Source organism: Rhipicephalus sanguineus, unplaced genomic scaffold (genome assembly GCF_013339695.2).
Source record: "Rhipicephalus sanguineus isolate Rsan-2018 unplaced genomic scaffold, BIME_Rsan_1.4 Seq734, whole genome shotgun sequence".
Taxonomy (NCBI): domain Eukaryota; kingdom Metazoa; phylum Arthropoda; class Arachnida; order Ixodida; family Ixodidae; genus Rhipicephalus; species Rhipicephalus sanguineus.
Window position 1 is genome coordinate 34,144 of NW_023615870.1, and position 6,000 is coordinate 40,143.

The 6,000-nt window shown below is 47.7% G+C and overlaps 1 long non-coding RNA gene across 1 annotated transcript; it reads right to left on the reverse strand.

Moving 5' to 3' along the window:
* Positions 1-2,400: 2,400 nt before the first annotated feature.
* On the reverse strand, positions 2,401-3,795 carry LOC119378208 (uncharacterized). The gene is made up of 3 exons (XR_005180956.2): positions 3,709-3,795; positions 2,909-3,124; positions 2,401-2,455 (listed from the first exon to the last, which is right to left on the reverse strand). It is a non-coding gene; the product is annotated as an uncharacterized LOC119378208 (long non-coding RNA).
* Positions 3,796-6,000: the final 2,205 nt, after the last annotated feature.

A 6,000-nucleotide genomic window follows, 5' to 3' on the forward strand; every position in this document is an offset into this window, starting at 1 on the left:
GTTATGCATATACATATCTGCACAGATCCACTACTCGCACGGAAATATAAAGAAGCGACATTCGGCAAACAAATAGTACAGCTCGGTAAAAGCGCATTTGACTACATAAATTAATGGCTGCCAATTCCGTTTCTTGAACATTTTTTTAAAACTCGAACAATACTTCTCATCGCATGAACAAACTACAGTAAAACCTCGGCGATACGAATCTCGCAGGGTCACCAAAAATATTCGTATCACCCGAAACTCGTATCACCTGAAGACATGGCAAAAAAGTATGCGAAAAATGAAGGTTGGCATGTGTTTTGATTTATTGTTTCTCAGGGTCGCAGCGGCGTCATGAACAGCTCTGAACTATTGCCATTGAAGTGTTTTGATGTCAGCTATTATACTTGTACTTACAAATATACCGCGTGTGTAATTAATGAACCAGATGTGTTGTGACCCCTGATCGCTAGTAACCCCTTGCTAATCTTAGTACACGTTTCCGCATGACAACGGAGTACTGCGGCGAAAGTGACCTAAGAAGCGTTTGGCCCGCGATAGATGAACGCCAGAAAATTTTAGAACCACTGTACATTGTTGCTGTTATTTTATTATCGCGGTGGTGTGGGGGTTGTTTTTCGGAAGAATTATGGCCGTGCTCACACAAGTGGGAGGTTTGCTAAAAATTCGGTAGTCTCCAGTGCAAATCGGAGTTGGCAGGTGTGCGCGTACGTAGCGAGGCCTAGCGCCTTTGCCAAGACCAGGAACGTCCACTTCGCCTTTTGGGATCCTCGTCCCCCTTTCATAGGACGCCTGATTGCGTGGACATGGCTTGCATCGACGTAGCAGGCACGTGTTAACAAAGTACTACAACGACGCTGCTGCCTCGAGCACAGCAGCACGCGTCGACGCGTTTAAAAGAAAAAGAGAGAGAGAGAAAAAGAAGCACCACGTCAACGCCATCTGTAATCTGAACACGAAAGCGCATTTAAGTCTCCAAGATTTGCGCGCACAATTTCGGAGGCAACGATGCACCGCCGATGGTCGCGCAGCCAGTATTAGCGAGTTTTAGTATAGCGGGAAACGCTTACGTAAGCGTTAGCGTGCGTCTCAACGCTAACGCTAAAACGGAACGCACTGCGTGTCAACTGGTGGTCTTTTAGTACAGCGGAAGGCATTCCCGCTAACGCTAACGCAAGCACATACAGTGCCATCTAGACATAAAACCACCAAATGCACTGTAGAATCCACAAAAGCGCCACCGAGTCGAGCTGATCCAAAGTCACCACTGTTGCGTCTCCATGTCGCGTTTGCAGAAGTGTTGAGTTCTGACACATTGGTTTCTGTCGACATGCCGCGTTCGAGAATTCTTCAAGACCCCTATTACCTGGCCTTTTTAAGCTGGGACGCATCACGCGTCACATTCATGCACTGCCGCGAAAGGCATGAAGGGAAACGACGCCTGACATGTATCTGCTTGACTTGTGGCCGTATCTTGGAAAGAGGCGACTAAAGAGAGCGTCGCCATCTCTGCGCTGCTACAGCAAACATGAGCGAACCTTGCCAACAAATCTTGCTAAGCCTTCTGCAGCGCAAATCCACTTTGTATCTCAAAAACGGAGCTCTTTTATCGGCGGCACACGGTTGGCGAAGCCTCATTACTCAAATATAAATCAAATACGATCATTACTAGGGAATGAATGAGTTTAATAATGCAGGACGACGGCTACAAAGATTCGAAGTGGACGGCTCTAACTTCAACAGGCACCGCCATCTTGCCCTACGTACGGGATCTCTTGCGTGCGTTAGCGTTGAACGCTATATTCCAGAAATAGCGTTCGTACGTAAGAGCTCGGGCTACGTTTACGTTCTGCTCATGCGCGGTTAGGAGCACGCAACGCTAACGCTAACGCTAAATCCTTGCGTTTGCTGTTATCCGCTATACTAAAACTCGCTATTTCCGCGACCGCACGTGGTTTCCGCGACAGCGCGGGCAGCACCTGTACTACGTCTGCGCTATAGTGTACGTTCGTATCAAACGTCGCAGGGTGAAATTCGGTTCGCAACAACCGTACTACATTACACTGCAGGCTAATGGGACTTGGCCGGGACCACAGGAAAATTCGTATCACCCCGAAATTCGTACGGGCCGTGTTCGTATCACTGAGGTTTTACTGTAGTTCTATCATAGGCAAATGGATGAAAAGCTCGTCATTTTCTTCCATGTTGGCCTCTCGTGTGACCTGAAGAGAAATCGTCACGATCACGATCGAGAATCGCACTGGACTTGCAAGGCAAGAATGAGCAATACCGAGAGAAATGTGCAGGCCGCGAACTGCACGTAGTCCTGTGCTTACGGTACACGATTGACCGACCTCCCTCTGACGCGCTACTGATTGGCATTATCAAAAGGATATGAAAGTGCTATGACGGATCCAGTGGAGTTCCAGGAGGAATCCGTGCAGTGAAGCTGTAAAGAAGTACACAATTCGTGAGCCAAACATGACCGAGGATCACAGGCACACGGATAATTCGTGAGGATACTCAAAGTTCAATTTTATCAACCAAGACCATAGCACGATGATGCCGACACGTTTTACAAACTGCTTTCATCATTTGCTTTAAGATAAGGAGATACTTCAGCTGAAAAAGAAAAGTATATCAGTCATATCACTAATATGAGAAAGGTTTATGACCAATATTACCAAATGTTAAGTTGCAGCTCAACCGCACGCTTTCGCTTAGAGGTAGCTCGTTATAGTCGGCCATTTTGCTCAATTTTCTTGTGACAACATCACCAACGTCACAACTGCGAATTCGCTCGATGTGCGCACAGGGAAAGGCTGTGCTGTACGAGCACCTTCCATCCAAGGTTGAGTTACCCGCAATGCTGTGATGCTTGCCCGATAAAACTCGCACCAACCTCTCGGGGAAAAGTGATGTCGCGATACAGCCGGGACTCGCTGCCTTCGCAAGTGTCGGCCAGCAGCCTGTAGCCACGGAAGGCCCTGCTGCTGCGCGAAGAATTCTCAAGCTCCTGCATCATTCTGGGGTAGGCCTGCCGCATGAACGTTGCGAGGGACGGCCAATCGTACGCCCTGGCCTCCACAGCAGGCACGCCTTGCGGCGACGCTTGCACCTGCGCAGTGGTCATTGTCAGTATGGAGAAATCGCTTGATTAGTCGGCAAGGTCATCTATAAAATTGTTTTGTAGCATGCAAACAGGAATAACTTGGTAGCTGTATGGATGCCCGACATGATAAATAAGGTCATGGCGCAATCACGACCGGTATTCCACAAGAAGTGTCCGCAGAGCTGTCCTTGTCAGCAATAATAAATTACATTTCTCGGCAGAGCAAAGACGTCAGAGCAAGAGACGTCTATGTCGCCAACTGTCGGTGACAGGTGCTTGACAAGCGCCAAGGATAGGTGAAGCACTGCTGTCGAAATCTCTCTAAAGAGGTTGGAACCACTGCTGTACTAAATAAATATGTAGCGACCTCTATAGTTTACGCGAAGTATAGCTATACAATATTTACCTCTGCTACAATGCAAACGACCGGCTGGGCCTTCTTGGGGGGTGCAGTGTCTCCAACTTAAGCCTTCTCGGTCAACTGGCGGAAGGAACGGCGCCGTGTGGCCCTCTCTGAATATTACACGCTAACTGAATTTCCCAGCTCGCAAAACGCGCTCAGGCACTGTATAAACGCAGAGTTAAAATACCTCGGCGTCGCAGCAGCGGCTTCCCTGGATACCCGTCTCCCTCGTGGTCTGCGGCTCAGTCTGGGCGCAGCTGTGCTGGACCTCTCTGGAACAGTTAATGACGATGATGATGAGCCTTTAGCAAATAACGCACGCTCGCAGTGCAGGTTGCGCCTAAACTCTCAGAAGTGTGTCTGAAGAAGATGACGTTTAGACATGCTTCTGAGCTGGTTGTAGGCTGTCTTGAATTATTACCAGTTCATGCGCATGAACAAATAACTAAGAATTAACGTCGTATATTATATTTTATGTAAAAGGCGAAAGTATCGCTTCTTCTTCTTCTTTTTCTTCTTCTTTTTCTTCTTCCTCTTCTTCTTCTTCCATCACTGCTTTATATCCACCCCGGCAGAAGAATTAACATCGTATATTATATTAAGTCGAAAGCCTTAGATACCTCATCAAACGCGATAATCCGCCTCTTTCACGATGACACGGCGCATGCACTCTTCCCCTAGCAGAAGAGTTGCAAAACGCCTCTCCATCCTGGAGGCTTTCGTTCTGGCAAAAGCGGTTGTCCCGGTCCCTACCAATACCCTTCCAAGCCGGCAGAGGGCAGCACAGGAAAATGGAAAAGGCGGATTGACCGTCGGCGTCGGCGGCGTCCTGCGGCGTCGGGGACGACACGAGTGATGCAGAAAATCAAGTGATGACGTCACCACATGACGTCACATATCGCCGAAATTTGTGACGTCATCATGACGTCACACATTCTGACGTGACGTCACTTCACATGATCTCGTCATCAGATGACGTCATAGCATGGTCAAAGATGGGTCGACCACGGAGGCAGTGCAAAACCAGGTGAGTCGCCTCCACTCCTGGAGGCAGTGCAAAACCGCGCTAGGTGCGCAGAGCTTTCAGAGCGTGGCGGGGTAGAATGAATACATCGACTGAGAACAAAAAAGAAAGGTGGCTTGCGCCTTCGATGTTGCCTTAGGTGAATGCATAAGGAACCCCATGAGTTTTTTTTTTCCTTTTTTTAATGTAAAAGACGGAAATCCCACTTCTCCTTCTTCATTCTAAAAGACAGGGCGCTCGACTGCTGACCCGCAGGTCGCGGGATCGAATCTCGGCCGCGGCGGCCGCATTTTCGATGGAGGCGAAATTGCTTGAGGCTCGTGTACTTAGATTTAGGTGCATGTTAAAGAACACCAGGTGGTCAAAACTTCCGGAGCCCTCCACTACGGCGTCTCTCATAATCAAATCGTGGTTTTAGGGCGTTAAACCCCAATTATTCTTATAAAAGACAGGGCGTGCAAACACGGACACAAGAAAGAAGTCAAGGCACCACGAAACACGACTAACAACTGCAACATCACACAATGGCGGAAAAGAAAGAAGGCACGAAAACTTATCTGCGCATGCCCAGACAATAGGCGAACCTACCAATCCGGCACGCATGAGGGTCTACGTGAAATATAACTGTTAAGGCATTTGATGTCTTCGTTATGCAAGTTAATGCTCAAATCGACGGCTGCCTCACGCATACGCTACCAATATTATGATATGCCATTCCTCAATCATTAGACGCATTTATTCATTCCTGTGCCCTTCCCCCCGCCCTTCCCCCCTCCCCGAATTTTTTCAATTTTGCATGTGTATATATCCATGCACACGTACAAACGCACGCACGAACATACATAACGTATCGTTGAACACCCCACCCCACACCCGCCCTGAAAAAAAAATCACAGCATATCCACGGAGTGAATGATGATGAGTGGGCGAAGCTGCGGAGGTTCATCGGTAAACCCTGAATCTTCCGTGAATTCTGCCCAGTACATCATCACCGACGTGAGATCGGGCGCGTTTATACTAAAGGTTCGATGAGTTATGACGACTTGCAGCTCACTTTAATTTTACATGTACGCTGTGAATTTTCATTGTTTAGAAAACCATTGCTTTAGAAAACATGTGGCGTCTTTCGTTAAGCAGCTGGCGTCTTTTCGCTTTGCTTTAGAAACATCTGGCGTTCTTTCGTTTTGCTTTTACAAAACATCTGGCGTCTTTCGTAGGTTTATTTCATCAATCAACGGCGTTTTGAACAAAATTTTTATTGTTTAATCACGCACAGGAGAAATCTCACCAGGCACTACCTTGGAGGTAAACAATGGCTGCTAATGGGAATGAGAGACAGAAGAAGTCGGCTTTTAGCTAACACTTACACTTCTACTTCTACTAACGTTTCCTACTGGAACATGCCAATGGCTGCTAATGGGGAATGAGAGACAGAAGAATTCGGCTTTTAGTTAA